General features: G+C 44.1%; 1 pseudogene; it reads left to right on the forward strand.

Moving 5' to 3' along the window:
- On the forward strand, window positions 1–24,204 carry LOC129813031 (all trans-polyprenyl-diphosphate synthase PDSS2-like; annotated as a pseudogene).
- Window positions 24,205–25,019: the final 815 nt, after the last annotated feature.

Genomic DNA, 25,019 nt, shown 5'->3' on the forward strand with positions numbered 1-25,019 from the left:
GCGACATACCGTAGGGCGTTTCGTCAAGATGGCGGCCTCTTGTGTCAATGCTTAACTTTTTAGGTCGTGTGTTGCGGAATATTTACAATACTTTATAGGATATCTCAAAGCGAATAAGTATCAAATTAAATAGGCTGATAACCCAGCATTATACTCAGGACATACGTGGCGCCGTAATGTAAAGTACTTAATTTAATATGACATTGTCGCCAGCGAGGATGACACGCATCATAACGTTACAGGTGTTGCTAACATGATATATTGTAAATATGGACAGCTAGCTAGATATCTAATTTAGTAAGTTAATTTAATTGCCCACCATCGTTTCGTTTATTTGTTTAATCGACTTATTCTAGCTTGTGCTAAGTTTTGATCGAAAACTCAAGGGTTTGCTTTACCCTTGTTTCAACTTGAATTAGTTAAAAACCTTCAGCTGGAAAGATGACAGTAATTTGGTTTCGACTCTCGTGCATCGGTTTGTTAAACCGTGGACAGAGGAACATAAGTATTTTCTCCAACGCAACGCCTTCTAATTTGAATAAAGTGGTCTCGGATGCAGAGAAAATCGTGGGTTATCCGACCTCCTTCATGAGCCTGCGCTGCTTGCTGAGTGATGAACTTAGTAATGTAGCAATGCACGTGAGGAAACTGGTTGGAACAAAACACCCGTTACTCAGCACTGCAAGGTATGGTTTACACACAAACATATAGTATTGCAAATTATATTACATAATGTTTGTAATGCAAGTATTTACATACACAATTTCATCATATACAAACAATGTAACTCTGTTGGCTATCTGTGGTTTTAGAAGACTTGATTCTGTCAGTTATGACTGTGATGTCAATGACCATCTTCCCAACCATAACTTCTGATCCAACCAACTTCTGCCTCCTCGACTGACCAGGTCACCCCCACAACAACGTCCCAAAATATAAGAACAGTAAAGGGCTTGTTTTCTTTTCACATAGGCTTATAGCAGCTGGCACCATATGCCATCAGGCCAGTTCAGTTCCCTTTAAGTGACTCAAGCCATGCTGCAGTTAACCAGGATATCAGTTTTTGTGCCATCATGACACTCCTTGCCATGGGAGTTGACATGATGGCACAAACAGATCTGGTACCAGGCTATGCCTCAGTTTGCAATGTGAGAAGAAAATAGACCCATCCACATTGGGTGCACCTACTGTAGGTCAAATTAGGTTGTATTTAGAGTGCACAATCCTATTAATTGATTTACTGAGGAAAACCCTGGGTTTCTGGCCCCTCAGTACAGGCTACACTATAGGCTATGTGCAAGGGTTAAAGTTCTCCGTCATGGATTCTGGAGAGTTCATTTTTAAGACACCCTTCTCAGTGTAGAGGGGGGCTGGCTTGAAGATGGCAGCCTTATACAGTTACATACTTTTATTCTCAAATATTTATTTTCTCTTTTAGGCTGTGTGCACTGAACTGAGGTGCATGATTGTTGATGACACTCCGTTGTTCAGATGAAGGGAATTAAATAGTCTATAATGCATACCACAGTAGCGCTCAGCCCAGACAGTGGTGTGTAGGCTACTGTAGCTGTTGGCAAAGTCATTCAAAGCCTATCATTTATCACTCAGGATGATACTTTCCAGTGCTACTATATTTGCCATGGAATGTTGTTATTAAAACAGCCCCATAGTAGAGTAGTTTACCTATTTACCTAGTCGGCTTGTTGTTGTGTGTTCTATGTGAGATAAATATTCCTCTCCAGGCGCATACAAGTTCCGAGAGCCATAGGAGGGAAACGTATTCTGACAAGCAGTCAATGCACAACAATTCTTAAAGCGCGACTGCCTTTAAAAAGCAACAAATCCCTTTGAAAAGGGCCTATGTGGCATCGATATGAGTCAGAAATAGTTATTCTAGTGTCACAATGTACTACGAAGTGTAAATAGGATCATGTTGGTCATAAAGTCAGTCTCGTATAAAACAGAGTTTGGAACATCCGTGCGTCACTATGGGTAAATTAAGGTTGGGTTTTGATTTGACGATATACATTAGCCCACTAACATGGGGTGAACAGCTGCGGTAATTGCTCTCTATCCAATAGACCATGAGACCGACCTGCCCAGTAGACTTTGTTTACATAAGACATGTCACATTTTTTTACTTGAGAAATACTGCACTAAACACCTTAGTTAAATGTAAAATTGCCAAAGTAAACATCCATGGCAAAAACTTAACTCATGAAACCTGTAATAAATGTTTATCGTAGATTCATGCTGGAGATTTTGTGAAGTGAAATAGGATTCCGCATCAACAGTGTTTCATGAGGGACAAACATCATTAACCAAACGTGGAATCGGTCAGGAAACACACCTCCAAGACTGAAATCTAGTTTTTCTAATGTACAACAGAAAAACAAACGTGCCAATTGGAGTGTTCAGTGGCTCTTTAATGCAATTGCAGGAAAATACATTTAGGCAAATATACTTTGAAAGCAGTTTGGACCTTTGTTTAAAAAAAGAGCGGGGTCCTGGTTTTATGTTGTTACCATGTTTATTTCTCTACTCCTTCAATTGTGTGGAATCATTTTACAAATGCAGTTTTACAACCTGAATTTCAAGCAGGGTTTAGGAGCAGCTGCACAACAGTTTGTCATGGGATTTTTGTTGTTGTTGCTTTAACCGCTGGTGTGTCAAAGATGCTGTTATTGAGAGCAAGTGTGATGACTGGATGGTTGTCACAGCTTAAGCCCCATAATTAACCGTCCTTATGTCTCAGACAAGTTTTAATTTGTTGTTATTTTGTAAGCTGTTTCATGATTTGTACCGCTCCCTGAGAAAGATGCTGGTGTCTTCTTGTGTTTTTTTAGCTGTAGAGGACTGAGCTGGGTAGAGTGTCTACCCTCTTGTTGCTTGTATTGGCAATTCAATTGTCTCCTCTCCTTGAGCAGTGCCTACTGGTATTGTCAACAAAGTTATGTGTAGACGAGTGACCTCAGACAAATAGTCATCCAGTAAATGTAAGCAAAAGAAAAGCCAGGAAAAAAAATGCCTACACTAAATCAAATGGAGGATTGACATAAGAAAATAAGAGATTGCTTCAGATGATGCAATGGAAACCAAAATAATACAATTAGTGTGATTTTCTTTCAGAGAGTTCTAGCCTACTAAAGGGTGAAGCAAAAGAAACACACTCAAAATGTGTCTAATTTCAATGATAAGTTCCATGGAATCTGTGCTGTGTAGATTATGTTAGGGCCAAGTGCTGTCAAAAACTTGATTTTCCTGTGTTTGATACAATGAGTGTGAATCCAGGTGAAAGCTATGATCCCTTATTGATGTCACCTGTTAAATCCACTTCAATTAGTGTAGATGAAGTGGAGAAGACAGGTTAAAGAAGGATTTTTAAGCCATTTCATTGAGATATGAATTGTGTGTGTACCATTTAGAGGGTGAATGGGAAGACAAAAGGTTTAAGTGCCTTTGAATGGGGTATGGTAGTAGGTGCCAGGCGCACCGGTTTGAGTGTGTCAAGAAATTCAACGCTGCTGGGTTTTTCACACTCAACATTTTCCTGTGTGTATCAAGAATGGTCCACTACCCAAAGGACATCCAGCCAACTTGACACAACTGTGGGAAGCATTGGAGCCAACATGGGCCAGCATCCCTGTGGAACACTTTCGACACCTTGTAGAGTCCAGCCCCGATGAATTAAGGCTGTTCTGAGGGGTAAAGGGGGTGCAGCTCAATATTAGAAAGGTGTTTCTAAGGTTTTGTATACTCTGTGTATATATTTTCAAACTGAGGTTGGAGTAATACTGTGAAAATGATGATAATGCCCTTTGTAAGAGCTTTTTGAAAAGACAGGTGGCAAATCACCAGGGGTTAAATTTGTTATTAGACCAATAAGAAAGACTTCCAAACCACTCTGCCAATAACAGATCGTTTTCCCCGTCCCCACTCAGACCACTCCCAGACAGTCCTAGCAAAAATCTTGCTTGAGAGATTTCTCTTTGCTAAGAAGCCATTTTTGTTTATCTTTTTAATTGAAAACAATCAACGGTATTTAATTGTTACCCAGAAATGATTTGATATTGAGATAAAAAAAACAGCTGCTTTGTTCATTTAAATGCTCAACCCCAAATGAGTGTGTAACATGAGTTCATGTCACGCTGCCTACTCATCTAAACATTTGACCTTGGTGTTCCATTTTCCTTTCTTAAACAATTCAGTTCAGCTAAGTCTAGAGTTACGGAGTGTGTCAATGCAGAACAGAGGAACTTTCCCTTTGTTGCAGGGAAAGACCTTGACCCAGTTTGACTTTTCTCTGCAAGTGGCTTCCATTGTTTTCAACTGTGTTTTTGTCGTCACATGTAGGAGTTCAGGAAATATTTAGAGGTAGAGGCTATTTTGTACACTAAGGAGTTAATCCAATTGCTACCCTCAAGTGATTCTGTTCTCAATTAAGAAAATGGTTATTGATGCTTTGCTACAAAAATGGTCTAACTACATGTGATGCATTTTAAGAGCTGTGCAGTACTAGGTCTATGTACTTGACCAACAGATAAGATTCAGAGAGCGCAGTAGTAGTGCTACCCATTAAAATGACATTGACCCATCTCTCTTTCTCTCTCCCTCTTTCCCAGCACTCATCCCGGCCCCACCCCTTTGCAGGAAGGTGGTTATGATTGATTGATGTGCCATGGTGTGGCGACTGGCATGAATATTAATCAACTGCCATCTTCGGGCTGCAGACTTGGCCAGTCTCGCCACAGGCAGAGAACATTTTTAGTGTTGTTGCTGTTCTTTCAATTGAAAGCTATAGGAATTTCTGTGTAATTTCACGCCTCATGTCAGTTTTTACCTCTCAATAAATATTTTTTGGTTTGATGTAGGAGAAATTTTTAGAAACCTGGCAAAAGTGTACTGAATTTTGTTGAGGTTAACCTAGGCTACATGCTGTTATTTTTGTTACAATTATGAACACAGGAAAGTATCAGATGACAACTTGTTTCATGTGCTGGTTTTCCTTAGGTTCCACTGAGATAGGGATTTAACAGATAAAATTAGACATGTCAGTTTCCGTACTTATCTATTGCACTTACCATGGCTCCCATCTTCCCTTTTTATATCTCTCTATTCCCCTCTCCCTCTCTCTCCCCATCCTTTTCTCTTGTTCTGTTCCTCTGCCTCTCTTTCTCCTACTCTTTCTCCTACTCTTTCTCCTACTCTTTCTTCCTCTGCCTCTCGCACTTTCCCTTCATTCTCTGTCTGTCTCTTTCGTCCTCTCCTTTGCCTCTCTCTCCCCGGTTGGTGTCTGGGCGCAGGCGGAGTGGGTGGTGCTCGGTGTCTACTCAGGGCTCTAACGAGAGTGTGATTCATGGCACGGGGGGCTCCCTGGGGACAGGATTAGATGTTCTCTGTCTAACCGCTCCCTCGGGACCACAGTTATTTTATCTTCACAGTGGCCAGCCCACCACTAGAGCCTTGCAGCTCTGCTTGAAATGTGTGTGGGGCCCCGTTCTGCTGGCAAACAATGTGTTGTGCCACAGCTGATCAATATGGTTCGGTCTTTAATTAATCATTAGTCTCTTGTCTAAGCTTGCTTGTTTAAAGCTACACTCTGAGATGTATGTATTATTTTACTACAAAAGGGTGGGTTTAACCAACAAAAATGCAAGCAATGGAGAAATATTCCAAGGTGCATTCCATGACATGAATTTTCACAAACAGAACATTTTTAGTTTTTCCCTCACCTCCCTTCATAGCTGTGCTCTCAGGTTGACACTTTCCCCTAGCAATTAAAAAAAAGGTTGTCTGGCAATTCAGCTACTGAAAATGTTTATCAAACTCTAAACTCTTGAGTTGATGTCTTGAAGCTATGCTCATTGAATATAAAGCCCTCCACCACTTCTTTGACAATGCAGTTGAATTAATTATGATTTTGAAAGGCAGTTGTCTCTGAGTGTGTTGACCTTTCTCTATGTGTCACCCCCATGAAGCAGCAATTAGCCATTTTCTTTGCTTAGCATTGATGCGAGGGAATAAAGGGATTTTTTGGGTGCCCCTGGAGAGAGGCGTTGAAAGCTACACACAACCTCATTAATATAGTGTCGCACCACCTCTCATTTCCATACAATTACTGGGAATTTTCTTTGTCATTGTTAAGAGGCTGCTTACTTAGCCCACAATTGCACGCCAATTCCCTGCTTTTCATAATGGATTTTGGGATGATGAAAATACGTATTTTTATTTTATTTATTTTTTTACTCCTGAAGGACATTTTATTTAAATGTGTGGGAAAGATGAAATATCATACATGAAATGGAACATTTTGGCAAGTTCAAGATGTGGCCCAAGGCATGCCTGCATGCCTCTCACCTACAATTCATTTTTCTGTCTTCTTTCAAATGTATTTTCTGTGTATGAAAAGAGCATATCTCCACATGTATAAACCCTTACCCAGCAATACATGTCTGATTGATGCCTAGCCTTCTTCTCAGGGGCTTCATCTATGACAGCAGAAAAAACCTTCAGATGAGGGGCCTGGTGGTCCTGTTGATGTCCAAGGCAGCTGGTCCCAGCCAGCACACAGCCTCAGACTCCTGCCCCAGGACATGGTCAGCGGCATCTACCCCAGGTAAACACGACTCATGTTCCTCCATAGCTTTCTTTCTTTGTCTCCTTTCCTTCATTACCACTGACTTGATGAAAAGACGGGAAAATACTTTTCGTTGCTCCTGATCTGACAGCACCCACACACACCAGCTCCAATTTGTCATTTTTTCCGATGACAACATTCACTTACTCACACGCAAGCACACCGCACACATACAGAATGTTGCCCAGAACATGGAATTTTGTGTGGAGATTAGTCTACAACCATGCCAAGTGGTTACCAGAAGTCGCTGTTGTGTTTGGCAGGTGATATACTGGGTGTCTGAATGGCCTTTTTCTTGCTCCTAGCTGGCAAGCAGTACTGCCTCAACTATAGCTTCAGTGGAGAAGTCTGTCAAGCAGGATGGGAGGGGGGCTAGTGTGGAGTGGCTGTAATGAATATGCTTACAGTCTGACTTATCAAGTTGTCGACCATCCATACGATTAGGGCTCCAGCTATTGAAATGACCAACAATTCAAAGTAAACAAAAGCAATACATCAGCTACTTCAGGATCCCCATACTGCAAAATGTTGCATCCAGTTTCATGAGGATTGTCTTCTACTCAAATCACATTTTATTTGTCACATGCGCCGAATACAACAAGTGTAGACTTTACTGTGAAATGCTTACTTACGAGCCCTTTCCCAACAATGCAGAGTTAAAAAGTATGAAAAATTAAAATGGTAACACAATAAAATAATAGTAACGAGACTATATATTATTATACTATATTTAGCCAGCAGCATACCACCCTGCATACCACTGCTGGCTTGCTTCTGAAGCTAAGCAGGGTTGGTCCTGGTCAGTCCCTGGATGGGAGACTAGATGCTGCTGGAAGTGGTGTTGGAGGGCCAGTAGGAGGCACTCTTTCCTCTGGTCAAAAAAAATATCCCAATGCCCCAGGGCAGGGATTGGGGACACTGCCCTGAGTAGGGTGCCGTCTTTCGGATGGGACGTTAAACGGGTGTCCTGACTCTCTGAGGTCATTAAAGATCCCATGGCACTTATCGTAAGAGTAGGGGTGTTAACCCCGGTGTCCTGGCTAAATTCCCAATCTGGCCCTCAAACCATCACGGTCACCTAATAATCCCCAGTTTACAATTGTCTCTTTCATCCCCCTCTCCCCTGTAACTATTCCCCAGGTCGTTGCTGTAAATGAGAACGTGTTCTCAGTCAACTTACCTGGTAAAATAAAGAATAAATAAAAAAGATATATACAAGGAGTCCCAGTACCGAGTCAATGTGCAGGGGTACGAGGTAATTGAGGTAATATGTACATGTAGGTAGGGGTAAAAGTGACTAGGCAATCAGGATAGATAATAAACAGAGTATCAGCAACGTATGTGAAGAATGTGTGTGTGTTTTGCGTCAAAATGCATGTGTGTGTGTGTGAGCGTATGTAGTCTGTTGGAATGTCAGTGTAGTATGTGTGAGTGGGGGGGGGGGGTAAAGTCCAGTGAGTGCGCATAGAGCCAGTGCAACAGAGTCAGTGATGTGTCATGATGATTAACTATATTACATCATACTTCCTTTGTATTTCCCTCTGACCCTCTCTCTCTCTGACCCTCTCTCTGACCCTCTCTCTCACCCTTCTCCTTTCTCTCTTCCCCCTGCCCCTCTTGCTCTCACTTTATTTCGCCCCCTCTCCTCTGTTGAAGGAATGTGGGCTCATTAGCACCTGGGCCAGAGCACTGATGGGGGGATTGATTTATACCTCCAGGGGAATTTTCTCCTCCCTCCTGACAGACAGAATTTGTAAAATGTCTACCACTCCAGTGCCCAATACTGATGGCTCACCAGGGAACTCAGCATAGAGAGAGGGCCAGAGCTATATGGAATCAGAGAGACGGACAGACAGAAAGGAGAGACGGACAGACAGAAAGGAGAGACGGACAGACAGAAAGGAGAGACGGACAGACAGAAAGGAGAGACGGACAGACAGAAAGGAGAGACGGACAGACAGAAAGGAGAGACGGACACAGAAGACAAAACAGACAGATACACAGCTGTATTGCGGACCCTGTAGAGGGAGGAAAATTGAACAGAACACTCAGGACAAGGGGCGTGTTAGAGGCGGGAACGCCTCAGCAAGATGGCATGAGTTGCTATGCAACCGGCTGCCGAAGCTATTTATACACAAGTCCCCTTCTCCCCCTTTTCCTCCCCTGGCTCCAACACTGCTTATCATGAGTTGTAGACCTGAGGCAGAGACTGCGAGGCTTCTTTAGGGGTCCTAGTGTGGGGTGGGAAGGGTGTCTGTTGGAGGAGTGGTGGTGGTGGTGGGAAGGGTGTCTGTTGGAGGAGGGGTGGTGGTGGGAAGGGTGTCTGGTGGAGGAGTGGTGGTGGGAAGGGTGTCTGGTGGAGGAGTGGTGGTGGGAAGGGTGTCTGGTGGAGGAGTGGTGGTGGGAAGGGTGTCTGGTGGAGGAGTGGTGGTGGGAAGGGTGTCTGGTGGAGGAGTGGTGGTGGGAAGGGTGTCTGGTGGAGGAGTGGTGGTGGGAAGGGTGTCTGGTGGAGGAGTGGTGGTGGGAAGGGTGTCTGGTGGAGGAGTGGTGGTGGGAAGGGTGTCTGGTGGAGGAGTGGTGGTGGGAAGGGTGTCTGGTGGTGGTGGGAAGGGTGTCTGGTGGAGGAGGAGTGGTGGTGGGAAGGGTGTCTGGTGGAGGAGGAGTGGTGGTGGGAAGGGTGTCTGGTGGAGGAGGAGTGGTGGTGGGAAGGGTGTCTGGTGGTGGTGGGAAGGGTGTCTGGTGGAGTGGTGGTGATGGGAAGGGTGTCTGGTGGAGTGGTGGTGATGGGAAGGGTGTCTGGTGGAGTGGTGGTGATGGGAAGGGTGTCTGGTGGAGGAGTGGTGGGGTGGGAAGGGTGTCTGTTGGAGGAGTGGTGGGGGTGGGAAGGGTGTCTGTTGGAGGAGTGGTGGGGGTGGGAAGGGTGTCTGTTGGAGGAGTGGTGGGGGTGGGAAGGGTGTCTGTTGGAGGAGTGGGGGGGTGGGAAGGGTGTCTGTTGGAGGAGTGGTGGGGTGGGAAGGGTGTCTGTTGGAGGAGTGGTGGGGTGGGAAGGGTGTCTGTTGGAGTGGTGGAAGGGTGTCTGTTGGAGGAGTGGTGGGGTGGGAAGGGTGTCTGTTGGAGGAGTGGGGGGGTGGGAAGGGTGTCTGTTGGAGGAGTGGTGGAAGGGTGTCTGTTGGAGGAGTGGTGCAAGGGTGTCTGGTGGTGGAAGGGTGTCTGTTGGAGGAGTGGTGGTGGTGGAAGGGTGTCTGTTGGAGGAGTGGTGGAAGGGTGTCTGTTGGAGGAGTGGTGGAAGGGTGTCTGTTGGAGTGGTGGTGGAAGGGTGTCTGTTGGAGTGGTGGTGGAAGGGTGTCTGTTGGAGTGGTGGTGGAAGGGTGTCTGTTGGAGTGGTGGTGGAAGGGTGTCTGTTGTTGGAGGAGTGGTGGTGGAAGGGTGTCTGTTGTTGGAGGAGTGGTGGTGGTGGGAAGGGTGTCTGTTGTTGGAGGAGTGGTGGGGGTGGAAGGGTGTCTGTTGTTGGAGGAGTGGTGGGGGTGGGAAGGGTGTCTGTTGTTGGAGGAGTGGTGGGGGTGGGAAGGGTGTCTGTTGTTGGAGGAGTGGTGGGGGTGGGAAGGGTGTCTGTTGTTGGAGGAGTGGGCGGGTGGGAAGGGTGTCTGTTGGAGGAGTGGGGGGAGTGGGAAGGGTGTCTGGTGGTGGTAGGGTGTCTGTTGGAGTGGTGGTGGAAGGGTGTCTGAAGGAGTGGGGGGGGGTGGGAAGGGTGTCTGTTGGAGGAGTGGGGGGGGGGGTGGGAAGGGTGTCTGTTGGAGGAGTGGGGGGGGGGTGGGAAGGGTGTCTGTTGGAGGAGTGGGGGGGGGGGTGGGTGGGAAGGGTGTCTGTTGGAGGAGTGGGGGGGGGTGGGAAGGGTGTCTGTTGGAGGGGTGGGAAGGGTGTCTGGTGGAGGAGTGGTGGTGGAAGGGTGTCTGGTGGTGGAGTGGTGGTGGAAGGGTGTCTGGTGGTGGTGGAAGGGTGTCTGTTGGAGGAGTGGTGGTGGTGGAAGGGTGTCTGTTGTTGGAGGAGTGGTGGTGGTGGAAGGGTGTCTGTTGTTGGAGGAGTGGTGGTGGTGGAAGGGTGTCTGTTGTTGGAGGAGTGGTGGTGGTGGAAGGGTGTCTGTTGTTGGAGGAGTGGTGGAAGGGTGTCTGTTGGAGTGGTGGTGGTGGGAAGGGTGTCTGTTGGAGGAGTGGTGGTGGTGGGAAGGGTGTCTGTCGGAATAGCTACCAGTGCCAACATTATTATTATTATTATTGTTTAGCTGCATTTGTACAGGATGTTCTCAATACCCTGCTTTATACTTTTGCTGCAGTAGCAATACGCTCAGTATTTGTCTAAGATTTGTACCCAGGTTAAGATTTGATGTAAGTAGTGTGACCAGATAAATTAATCAACTGCATTGAATGTTGAATCCATGAATCAAATGTTAAATTAGCCTAAATGTTGAGAACAATTTATCTATGTAATTTTCATCCCTAACTTGTAGTCTGTTAAAACATATTAATCCTGTGTGTTAATAACATCAATGCAGTGGCAGGGATTGAAATGAAAGACATTGTCAAAGAGAGGCCAAATGTACTACTCTTCACAGAAGGGGGACAATGGGTATGATTGAGCAGAGAACTAAATTACATTATAGCATTTTAATAACAACTCTTTGAGCAACTGTAGAACATGCAATTACCTGCTGCCAGACAAGGCATGCATGTGTACGGTGTATTATGGGCAGGAACAACTAGAATTGACAGATGACTGGATTTGAAATGTCTAATCAGGACTGTTTCACACCATCTGAAAGATGGCCCTAAAGTGTCCATCAGTGCACCCATCCCTGGCTCCCTCCAGACTGATCCCCCCCGGTCGGTATGTCTGTCTTGCCCTGGCAGGCTCAGCCCATATGGAGGGGGGATCTAATTATCCCCCAGCAAAGACTGAATCAACGTTTGATTATAGCCTCCCTCAGACCACGTTCAAAGGCTTCATTCAAAAACAATTTGCATGTATTTTCTCTGGTAATCAAGGATAGCTGTTATTTCTAATGACTTATTTATTTTTCCTCAATAATGGAAAACCTTTTATTTTTAAAATGTATTTTAAAGATGCGTTCAGGAAGATTGAAAATGACCTTGTTTTTTTAAACCTACTGTTTTGGACTTGATGCGTCAATGCATGGCTCATACATGCATAATGAACCATCTGCAGTCCAATCCCAGCGGTTGAAAGGCACCGAATCCTTACATTCTTATTACCTGGCATTATTTAGTGCACGAGATACGCGCAAGTTCATGTCCTGTAGTGAGCGCGCGCTCTGCAGCGAGATTACCTGGATACGTGACTTTGCCATTAGTTATTTAGATAACAACGAAAATACATACAGTGGGGAGAACAAGTATTTGATACACTGCCGATTTTGCAGGTTTTCCTACTTACAAAGCATGTAGAGGTCTGTCATTTTTATCATAGGTACACTTCAACTGTGAGAGACGCAATCTAAAACAAAAATCCAGAAAATCACATTGTATGATTTTGAAGTAATTAATTTGCATTTTATTGCATGACATAAGTATTTGATACATCAGAAAAGCAGAACTTAACATTTGGTACAGAAACCTTTGTTTGCAATTACAGAGATCATACGTTTCCTGTAGTTCTTGACCAGGTTTGCACACACTGCAGCAGGGATTTTGGCCCACTCCTCCATACAGACCTTCTCCAGATCCTTCAGGTTTCGGGGCTGTTGCTGGGCAATACGGACTTTCAGCTCCCTCCAAAGATTTTCTATTGGGTTCAGGTCTGGAGACTGGCTAGGCCACTCCAGGACCTTGAGATGCTTCTTACGGAGCCACTCCTTAGTTGCCCTGGCTGTGTGTTTCGGGTCGTTGTCATGCTGGAAGACCCAGCCACGACCCATCTTCAATGCTCTTACTGAGGGAAGGAGGTTGTTGGCCAAGATCTCGCGACACATGGCCCCATCCATCCTCCCCTCAATACGGTGCAGTCGTCCTGTCCCCTTTGCAGAAAAGCATGCCCAAAGAATGATGTTTCCACCTCCATGCTTCACGGTTGGGATGGTGTTCTTGGGGTTGTACTCATCCTTCTTCTTCCTCCAAACATGGCGAGTGGAGTTTAGACCAAAAAGCTCTATTTTTGTCTCATCAGACCACATGACCATCTCCCATTCCTCCTCTGGATCATCCAGATGGTCATTGGCAAACTTCAGACGGGCCTGGACATGTGCTGGCTTGAGCAGGGGGACCTTGCGTGCGCTGCAGGATTTTAATCCATGACGGTGTAGTCTGTTACTAATGGTTTTCTTTGAGACTGTGGTCCCAGCTCTCTTCAGGTCATGTCATTGACCAGGTCCTGCCGTGTAGTTCTGGGCTGATCCCTCACCTTCCTCATGATCATTGATGCCCCACGAGGTGAGATCTTGCATGGAGCCCCAGACCGAGGGTGATTGACCGTCATCTTGAACTTCTTCCATTTTCTAATAATTGCGCCAACAGTTGTTGCCTTCTCACCAAGCTGCTTGCCTAATGTCCTGTAGCCCATCCCAGCCTTGTGCAGGTCTACAATTTTATCCCTGATGTCCTTACACAGCTCTCTGGTCTTGTCCATTGTGGAGAGGTTGGAGTCTGTTTGAGTGTGTGGACAGGTGTCTTTTATACAGGTAACGAGTTCAAACAGGTGCAGTTAAAACAGGTAATGAGTGGAGAACAGGAGGGCTTCTTAAAGAAAAACGAACAGGTCTGTGAGAGCCGGAATTCTTACTGGTTGGTAGGTGCTCAAATACTTATGTCATGCAATAAAATGCAAATTAATTACTTAAATATCATACAATGTGATTTTCTGGATTTTTGTTTTATATTCCGATTTTCACAGTTGAAGTGTACCTATGATAAAAATTACAGACCTCTACATGCTTTGTAAGTAGGAAAACCTGCAAAATCGGCAATGATCAAATACTTGTTCTCCCCATATATCGATCAACTCCATGCAACCTAAGTTTGAAAATTTGAAGTTAGATCTGTTAAACCTCGGTTGTAGTTTCATTTCTCTCTTTCAATAGACTACATTTCTCTGGAATAGTGTTGAGCGATATACGAATTGTATGTGTTTTTTCGGTTATTAAACCACTAATTGACCGACTTTGAATTCCATTTAGTTTGTTTTAGTGAGCCCAACGCACCGTTTCTCTAGAGATAAATCAAATCATTGCAGTTGATTGCCAGCGATCATCATTAATCAGGTAGACACTAGGTGGGACGCTAGCGTCCCGAATATCCCAGAGAGGTTAAAGGGCAAATCCACAGCTGAGAGATGGGCCTGGAGAAATGTAACCACTCTCAGATTAATAGACAGAGCTAAGGATGCAAGGACTGACCATCCACAATATCAACATTGTTTTAACCATGTTATGAAGCTATGAAGTGTTTGCTTACATTTACAATGTTTACAAACATTGGAGAAAAACAAGCTTATATTTTGGCACGTTGTGTTAGCCTTTTAAAATGATCAACTTGGATTAGTTCATTGGTCATTAGAAAACCCTTTTGCAATTATGTTAGCACAGCTTAAAACTGTTCTGATTTCAAGAAGCAATACAACTGTCCATCTTTAGACTAGTTGAGTATCTGTAGATCTCATACAACGCTGTGTACTACTCCCTTCAGAGAACAGAGCAAACTGGCTCTAACCAGAATAGAAAGAGGAGTGGGAGGCCCCGGGGCACAACTGAGCAAGAGGACAAGTACATTAGAGTGTCTAGTTTGAGAAACAGACGCCTCACAAGTCCTCAACTGGGCAGATTAAAAAATAATACCCGCAAAACACCAGTCTCAACGTCAACAGTGAAGAGGCGACTCTGGGATGCTGGCCTTCTACGCAGAATTCCTCTGTCCAGTGTCTGTGTTCTTTTGCCCGTCTTAATAAAAAAAAATGTTGGCCAGTCTGAGATATATGGCTTTTTCTTTGCAACTCTGCCTAGAAGGTTAGCATCCCGGAGACGCCTTTTCACTGTTACCATTGAGACTGGTGTTTTGTGGCTACTGTTTAATGACGCTGCCAGTTGAACAAATGAAAATATATTTGAGATTCTTCAAAGTAGCCACCCTTTGCCTTGACAGCTTTGCACACTTTTGGTGTTCTCTCAACCAGCTTCATGAAGTAGTCACATGGAATGCATTTCAATTATTCAATCAACAGCCTTGTTAAAAGTAAATTTGTAGAATTTCTTTCCTTCTCAATGCGTTTGAGCCAATCCGTTGTATTGTGACACGGTAGGGTTAAACAGAAGATAGCCCTATTTGGTAAAAGACCAAGTCCATCTTATGTTAAGAACAGCTCAGATAAGCAAAGAGAAATGACAGTCCATCATTACTTTAAGACCTAAAGGTCAGTCAATCTGGAAAATTTCAAGGACTTTTAAAGTGTCTTCAAGTGCAGTCGCAAAAACCATCAAGCGCTATGATGAAACTAGCTCTCATGAGGACATCCACAGGAAAGGAAGACCCAGAGTTACCTCTGCTGCAGAGGATAAGTTCATTCGAGTTACCATCCTCGGAAATTGCAGCCCAAATAAATAACCGACACATTTCAAAATCAACTGTTCAGAGGAGACTGTGTGAAATCAGGCCTTCATGGTTGAATTGCTGCAAAGAAACAACTACTAAACGATACCAATAAGTAGAACAGACTTGCTTTGGCCAAGAAACATGAGCAATGGACATTAGACTGATGGAAATATGTCCTTTAATCTGATGAGTCCAAATGTGAGATTTTGGGTTCCAATTGCTATGTCTTTATGAGAAGCAGAGTAGGGGAACAGATAATCTCGCATGTGTGGCTCCCACCGTGAAGCATGGAGGAGGAGGTGTGATGGTGTGGGGTGCTTTGCTGGTGACACTGTCAGTGATATACATTGCTCAAAAAAATAAAGGGAACACTAAAATAACCCATCCTAGATCTGAATGAATGAAATATTCTTATTAAATACTGTTTTCTTTACATAGTTGAATGTGCTGACAACAAAATCACACAAATTATCAATGGAAATCAAATTTATCAACCCATGGAGGTCTGGATTTGGAGTCACACTCAAAATTAAAGTGGAAAACCACACTACAGGCTGATCCAACTTTGATGTAATGTCCTTAAAACAAGTCAAAATAAGGCTCAGTAGTGTGTGTGGCCTCCACGTGCCTGTATGACCTCCCTACAACGCCTGGGCATGCTCCTGATGAGGTGGCGGATGGTCTCCTGAGGGATCTCCTCCCAGGCCTGGACTAAAGCATTAGCCAACTCCTGGACAGTCTGTGGTGCAACGTGGCGTTGGTGGGTGGAGCGAGACATGATGTCCCAGATGTGCTCAATTGGATTCAGGTCTGGGGAACGGGCAGGCCAGTCCATAGCATCAATGCCTTCCTCTTGCAGGAACTGCTGACACACTCCAGCCACATGAGGTCTAGCATTGTCTTGCATTAGGAGGAACCCAGGGCCCACCGCACCAGCATATGGTCTCACAAGGGGTCTGAGGATCTCATCTCGGTACCTAATGGCAGTCAGGCTACCTCTGGCGAGCACATGGAGGGCTGTGCGGCCCCCCAAAGAAATGCCACCCCACACCATGACTGACCCACCGACAAACCGGTCATGCTGGAGGATGTTGCAGGCAGCAGAACGTTCTCCACGGCGTCTCCAGACTCTGTCACGTCTGTCACGTGCTCAGTGTGGACCTGCTTTCATCTGTGAAGAGCACAGCGCCAGTGGCGAATTTGCCAATCTTGGTGTTCTCATGCAAATGCCAAACGTCCTGCACGGTGTTGGGCTGTAAGCACAACCCCCACCTGTGGACGTCGGGCCCTCATACCACCCTCATGGAGTCTGTTTCTGACCGTTTGAGCAGACACATGCACATTTGTGGCCTGCTGGAGGTCATTTTGCAGGGCTCTGACAGTGCTCCACCTGCTCCTCCTTGCACAAAGGCGGAGGTAGCGGTCCTGCTGCTGGGTTGTTGCCCTCCTACGGCCTCCTCCACGTCTCCTGATGTACTGACCTGTCTCCTGGTAGCGCCTCCATGCTCTGGACACTACGCTGACAGACACAGCAAACCTTCTTGCCACAGCTCGCATTGATGTGCCATCCTGGATGAGCTGCACTACCTGAGCCACTTGTGTGGGTTGTAGACTCCGTCTCATGCTACCACTAGAGTGAAAGCACCGCCAGCATTCAAAAGTGACCAAAACATCAGCCAGGAAGCATAGGAACTGAGAAGTGGTCTGTGGTCACGACCTGCAGAACCACTCCTTTATTGGGGGTGTCTTGCTAATTGCCTATAATTTCCACCTGTTGTCTATTCCATTTGCACAACAGCATATGAAATTTATTGTGAATCAGTGTTGCTTCCTAAATGGACAGTTTGATTTCACAAAAGTGTGATTGACTTGGAGTTACATTGTGTTGTTTAAGTGTTCCCTTTATTTTTTTGAGCAGTGTATTTAGAATTCAAGGCACACTTTACCAGCATGGCTACCACAGCATTCTGCAGCGATACACCATCACATCTAGTTTCAACAGGACAATGACCCAACACACCTCCAGGCTGCGTAGGGGCTATTTGACCAAGAAGGGGAGTGATGGAGGGCTGCATCAGATGACCTGGCCTCCACAATCACCCGACCTCAACCCAATTGAGATGGTTTGGGATGAGTTGGACCACAGAGTGAAGGAAAAGCAGCCAGCAAGTGCAGCATATGTGGGAACTCTTTCAAGACTGTTGAAAAAGCATTCCAGGTGAAGCTGGATGAGAGAATGCCAAGAGTGTGCAAAGCTGTCATCAAGGCAAAGCATGGCTACTTTGAAAAATTTTAAATATATTTTGATTTAACACTTTTTTTTGTTGGTTACAACATGAGAGCATATGTGTTATTTCATAGTTTTGATGTCTTCACTATTATTCTACAATGTAAAAATTAAATAAAACCCTTGAATGAGTAGGTGTGTCCAAACCTTTGAAAAAATGGATGTAGCAACTACAGATTGCCCCTGTCAGTCTATCAAAAGTGTGCGAGTTTGAGCATGTGTCCATTAGGCCAATGGATGCACTATGCAGCATTTGCAAGAGCGCATTTTTCACTGGCTGTCCACTGGTTTCAAAAACAATGATTGATAGGCAGCTAAACTTCTTGAATTCAACCATTATTGGGTTCAAATACACATTTAAATTTGTGAACCGCCATCCACAACAACTCAATCCGCAAAGCACAAATGGCTAAATGAGAGAGCAGCAGTGTGATTCACATCAATGCGCTATGTAGATATCCATAACAAGTGATATTTATCTGCCGCAATCACCTCATGTTTCAGCATAATCCATAGATTTGGCTCTAATGAATTTATTTCAATTGACTGATTTCCTTATGAACTAATAACTCAATAAAATCTTTGGAATTGTTGCATTTTATATTTTTGTTCAGTGTATGCTTTACTGATGACAATTCGACAATGTATACATTTCCTCCTCTGTAGCCAGAGGAACCTGGCTGAAATCACAGAGCTCATCCACACGGCCTTCCTGGTGCATCGTGGGATCGTCAACCTAAAGGAGTGGACCAACTCTGACGGTCCCCTGAAGGACATGCAGTTTGGAAACAAGATGGCCGTTCTCAGTGGGGACTTCTTGCTTGCCAATGCTTGCACTGGACTGGCCCAGCTAAACAATACTAAGGTATGAAATAGTCATCATATAACATTCTGTTGGAGATGGACACATTTCTTGCCCTGTAGCTTTTTCGTTCTGCTTTTAAATGTCTTCCAAAATGCAATCTGATTTCAGCCTTTTACCTGTGAGGTTTCAATAGATTGTCAGTGAGATGAAGATGATACTTGACAATGTTGAGATGACTGCAGTACAGATAAGGATATTGATGAGAATACAAACAGTATAAGCAGAGGAGTTTAAACACCACAAGTTTTCCTGGCCGTTGTGGATTGATCGAATCAACAAATCTATTCCCTCACTTAGGCCACTGGCAGGCAGACTGATACTCACACACACACACACAAAATATGCTTGGGTGGGAATAATGCACCCCCATTTACACAGGTTACATTCTCTTATGTTCTTCTACTCATTCTTACTAAGCACTTCTGCAGATTGTGTTTCTGTGTGTGTGAGCATGGGGGTCACAGATCACTTCCAGTGCATACACTGGCAATCCTTTGCTGACAGAATGTGTCACCAACCTCAACTGTCAGAATGTGTCACCAACCTCAACTGTCAGAATGTGTCACCAACCTCAACTGTCAGAATGTGTCACCAACCTCAACTGTCAGAATGTGTCACCAACCTCAACTGTCAGAATGTGGCTGCACAAGAGGATCATAATAACCTATTTTCTCTCTGCTTTGCAATCTTCCAAATTCTCCCCTCAGCTCAGATTGTTCATGCTCAGACAGACAAACAGGCATTTTTAAAATGCCACCTAAAGACACTGATCATGACAATTCTGATAACAGAAGTACCCCTGTTTCTTTAAATTTGTGCATTGTCAAAGTGATATACATAGGCATTTTTAACACCTTACATGAACATAATGACACATTTGTTTTGCAGTATAATTCATATTGTCGTCTTTTCAATAATGTAATGACTTTCTAGAGCTCCCCCTGTTGGACATACATGTGCCCCCCACTCTTCCCCCTAACAGTAAAATGTTCACAAGAGTTGGAAAACATAGCCTACTTGAAATTAGTACTCACATGTGTGTCTAAACTATGGTCATGACACTGTCTCTTTAACAAATAGACAATGACAAATAGAGACCCCTATTCGATACTTGATAGAGAATAAAATGTTCACACTCACCAATTTCTTGATATTTTACATTTTTCAAGGATTGTTGTGTGTTACCAAGACACATGACTGTAGTAGCAGTCATAGCATAAGCGCTTGGAGGTGTATAAGCATTTCACATAAACCAGATATTTTTTTAGGGGAGCAATTGATCTGGATTATGTGTTCTGGCCTTGAGAGGAATCCTAGGCCGGTATAAATGGTAAAGTGATCTCGGAGCCCAGCTCCGGTTTCTCTCCCTCACAGACCTGTCGGCAAAACACGATCTGCCTGGATTTGGGAGTAGAGTAAGGGGGAGGCCGTGGCTTATCTGATACTTTCCAAAAAAAGACTCCCCCTCACTTCATTTTCCTCATTCCCAGCCTAGCAAAGACAGCACATCTGGGAACACTGTAGGAGTATTGTCCTTTTGGGCCTTTTGTGAGGCTTGAGTTTCTTTAATATTTCCTAAAGGATCTGGTTACCCCGAGCGCACTATGAAGACTCTGATTAGAGACACGCTCTCAAATCATGAAAAAAACTCTTGACTAAGAGAGTACAGCATATGGATTGTCTTTCTTATCATCAACCTAGAACTGTAAATCTTTGTGCCTATACGCTGTTCTTTAGGAGAACTGTAAATCTTTGTGCCCATACGCTGTTCTTTAGGAGAACTGTAAATCTTTGTGCCCATACGCTGTTCTTTAGGAGCAATTGATTGTGAAAGAATAAAAAGCTGATAAACATCGTGTTTGTGATTATTTAAACTCAGTCACTGATTTGGACAATCGTATAAAATAAGGTGCCTGACTGAATTTACTTTGTAGGATTAGTATCAAGCGTGAGTGCAATTTAAAAAGTAGTCATGGATTCCCACTGCAAGAGGGTCTGGGCAACTGCAGACAGATGACACAATATGACCTCTGAGGTTTTTTTGCATTCATTCCACTACATGCCCACACACTTGGACCTAGTAGACTTGTGAGAATTCCTCAAAGGCGCGGGAGGGAGCTAGTGTAAAACATAACAATAAAAATGATGAATATACAATACCGCCCAGCCACACCCTGTTGAGCAGAGTGAAGTTATATCTAAAACAAGAAGGTATCAAATTGATAATCAATTCTGAGTCGGGTTAGAGATGATAAAGAGCACCAGATGTCAGACCACTGCTCCAGAGCCTAATCAACCCCTCAGCCCTCATGACATTTCCTGATTTCTGCCTTGCCATCTGCCTTTCAGCTTCTCAGACTGGATACCTGATAAAGCCTCATAATACAGTTTATACTGGGGGTCGCTATAAATAGGATTCAAATTGATAAAGCTCAGTCTGGGTGTGCTTAATGAAAACAGCAGGCAGTCCTCAGTCAGTCCACACTTTGTCTGATAATGAGCTGGCAATGTGAGGAGTTAGAGCTGGTCAATTTACAACCCAGACACCCTCTTAGTCTAAACCCCATCTCTCTTTAGAGCAATTTCAATACTACGTAAAGTACTTTCAATGGTGGTTAAGCAAAGCTTTTTTTATTTTGCGTTTGACAGGTTGTGGAGTTGATATCGAGTGCCATTGGTGACTTGGTGCAGGGAATCTACCATGAGATCCCCAACCGTTTGGAGGTAAGACAATTTCTATACCACTACCAGGGTCACCCTAGCCAGCTAATGTTACAGGTAACTGCCAAAATAAAGGAAACGCCAACATAGTGTCTTAATAGGGTGTTGGGCACCAGAACAACCTCAATGCACCTTGGCACAGATTCTACAGGTGTCTGGAACTCCACAGGAGGGATGTGACACCCTTCCATAAAATATTCAGTCGATTTGGTGTTTTGTTGATGGTGCTAGAAAACACTGTCTCAGACGCCGCTCCAGATTCTCCCATAAGTGTTCAATTGGGTTGAGATCTGGTGACTGAGACACACACACCCTTTAAACCACATGTGCTCCTTTTGAGACCCCCCTTTCAAATTCACTGAGATCTCTTCTAGCCATGGTAGCCAAAATAATGGGCAACTAGGCATTGTTGTATACATGACCCTAAGCATGATGGGATGTTAATTGCTTAAATAACTCAGAAAACCACACCTGTGTGGAAGCACCTGCTTTCAAAATATTTTTTATCCCTTATTTACTCAAGTGTTTCCTTTATTTTGGCAGTTACATGACACCATACAAACTGAGAACATTCCTAAAAACAAATCTGTCAAGGCATCCCCTACTACAGTTATGGTCATAATAACTAAAAAATGTACGTTTTTTTACAAAAAACTAAAACATGTATTTTACTAAATTATTAATTGGACAAACTTTTTAGTGGTCTTAAATGAATAACACTGTTCTATCAGGTATCTGCTATTATTACATACTGGATGCTACTGGACGTACCTGATTATTTGTGATGGGTAGAGAGAGACGGTTTACACCTCACCCTTTGAAGAAGAGCTTTCCCAGCAGAACTCAGTGTTGTGTTCTACCTCAGAGGAGGTTCCAGTTTCAACCTGGGCTCTTCTCTCCTTGGAGCTTTATACTGTGTTTTATAAATCAACATTTTTTAACAAAATAAATTGTTTTAGTCTACAGTTTATATTTTCTATGGTTGGAGCTGTTATTCGAAATGTAGATATTTGGATAAAAATGTACTTCTACATAATGGAAACAGTCATAACTGAATACATAACATTTGATGTAAACTGCTCTTCTCAGGACAATAGCCTGACTGATGAAATCAACATGGTCACGTGGGAGGAGCAGACGTTCTTGTCCCATGGTGCCTTGCTGGCAAAAAGCTGTCAGGCAGCGATGGAGCTTGCCAAACATGACAAAGATGCCCAAGGACTGGCTTACAAATATGGCAAGCATCTATCATTGGGCCACAAGGCAAGTATTGCAGGAAACCTGAAAGATTGGCTTTGCTGAAAAGTATAGATTCATGCTGCTTCCCTTGTCTTTCCTAAAAATGTGAAAATGCGAGTGAAAAGGACACAGCGGGTATTTGCAATATACTGAGAGGTGGTGAAATGTAACATGTAAGGATCATGATTAGGCTGTCATGATTATAGACTAATGCTGTCATTTCCCCCCTCTTTAGTTGAATTCTGACCTGCAGCTATTTGTAAAGAGCAGCTCAGCAGACCCAGTAACCTTCAGTTTTAACTCGGCCCCTGTGGCTTTCCACCGTCAGATTGTGGGGCAGGAGAGATGGTGTCATCAGCTGCAACAGGTATTGAACCACTTATCCTGTGCTATTACTTTTTCTGACATTTTAATTGTTTATATAGCTACAAGGTAAATATGAATACTTCTTGAATTTTATTTCCCATCTTTCTCTGTAAACAGGCAAAAACTATTGGAAGACAAATGGACTATACAAAGGTCAGCAGGGTGAATGTACATACAGTGGATGTTTTTTATTGTGGTATGGTAGCAAGGTGGGTTGCAAGACTGTCAAAGATGCTTAGATAGTGTTGATATCCACTGTAACCAATCTCAAGTTTGACATTTCCTTCCCAAAGTCAGTTAGAGAGGAAAGGAGGGGACAGATGGGGGTGCAGGAAGAGACAACAGGGGGGGGAATCTCTGGTCACGTCTGAAACCAGATCGTGGGGGATTAGGTACCCACGACTATTTGTGGAGGAGACAGAGAGACTGAGACAGTTGCATTGTCAGAGAATCTCCTTCATGAGGACACAAGGGGGGATATGGGGAGAATGTTTCCTCCTAACTGCACCACAGTTATTGTAGCTACGATCATTTTCATATAGATTAGTATTTACAATATAATAAATGTGTCCTGCTTGCCTGGGCTTTTACGCTGAAATACATATTGTGTCAAACACTAGGTGTGCCCTGTGCGCTGCTCCTGTTAGTCTTAAATGTAATGCAGTCTGAACAACAATGGAAATGGTCTGTCAGACCATATTTTGGAGATCTCGGCCACCTGTTGTTCAACATAGGAAGAGAAAGTGATGGACAGGACTTTCTGGGGACTAATGGAGTGTGGAGGAGACTTGGAGTTTGCTGTGTCCCTGTTTCCAAACTGAGGAGCGTGCACCCACATTAGTGCAGTGGAGCAATGCTCCCTGCCTGCTGTTTTTTAAGCAAAAGCCCACAGGGTCTTTTCAGTCCCAGAATTCATTAGGTAGAACGCCCTAAGCAAAAAGATCTCCTGACTGAGCCAAAGCAGAAGAGGGGAAAGACACCCAAGACTATTCGGTGTGTCTGGGGGGAGGGGGAGTCTCATGACCAATGTAGTTTTGTATAGACCACTGCACATTCCCATCCTCAGTGTTCACAATTGGATGCTCATTTCAACATTTGCTTACATAAAAAAATGCTGAAGTCATGTCCTATGGTCTCTTCCTGTAACAGCTGCGGTCCACGATCAAGTTGGAGAAAGGTGTCACCTCGACAATAGATCTGTGTCGTTACCACAGCAACAAAGCTCTGGAGTCCATCCAGTGTTTCCCTTCCTCTGAGGCACGCTCAGCCTTGGAGAACATCGCTCGCGCTGTCACAAAGTTCTGACCCCCCTACTCTCCTGTGGCCTCAGGACACAATCAATTGATGCTAGAAAAACAATCTTGGTTCCATTTAAGCCAATCAGTGAGCAGAATACTCACAACCCCCTAAGTCCTACCGGCGTTTACCGGAAATTAAACTACAGACCACACCTTTAAAACTCCATTTAACTGTTTGCTATTAAAACAATTCACATCCAGTCATCTGTTGAGTTATTTTATTGTGTTTACTACTTTACTGCTATTATGACTTTGCTCAGTCACCGTGCAACAGAAAACAAAAATCTAGGATGGGAAAATGTCAACTTTCGTTGGCCGTGCCACGAGGAGCACACTTGAAGCTCCGCCAGCAGTAATTATTAATGAGTCCCATTCCCGTGACCTGCAGCAAATGGACAGGAAATGCAAGGGTATTGATTGGGCCGATGTGCACTGTGGGTTGGCGCCAGGGTGGTGGCCTGTGGTTTCCCTGGCACTCTCGGCAGGGGATAGCCATGGTGTGAAATTGGGTAGAGACAATGTTCCCTCTAAGCATGAGATTGAACTTCACTCAACTTTCTAGAGTTTTCCCCGTTAGTTAACACTATCAACATTTCCCTTTACTGTGGGAATTGTGATCGAATCAACACAATATTAGCCACTTTCAATGCAACATACTGAAACAAAACAAACTATGCAACACTAACTATGCAAGAGATTTTGTTGTAGGCAGAATGCATTGGAGTATGATTCTATTGCATTAACAGGCATGACTCAGTCCTGTACTCTACACAGACCGGTGAGCCTTAACCAATCAGCTGCAGTATTGCAAAGCAGACCATTTGCCATATGGATTTGTGCCATTCACTTTGAAGTGGAGTGTTTTGTGATCAAAGCAAGAGCTGCATGTAGCCACGTGTGCACATTTGTTCATATTCTTTGCTAGTTAGTGAGTTATTGGCCCAGTTATACTTAATTTGTAGTCAGCAATGTGGTAGTGATTGCATCCTACAAGAGCACAAAATCTGTACATTTC

Source organism: Salvelinus fontinalis, chromosome 16, assembly GCF_029448725.1.
Source record: "Salvelinus fontinalis isolate EN_2023a chromosome 16, ASM2944872v1, whole genome shotgun sequence".
NCBI classification, from domain to species: Eukaryota; Metazoa; Chordata; class Actinopteri; order Salmoniformes; family Salmonidae; genus Salvelinus; species Salvelinus fontinalis.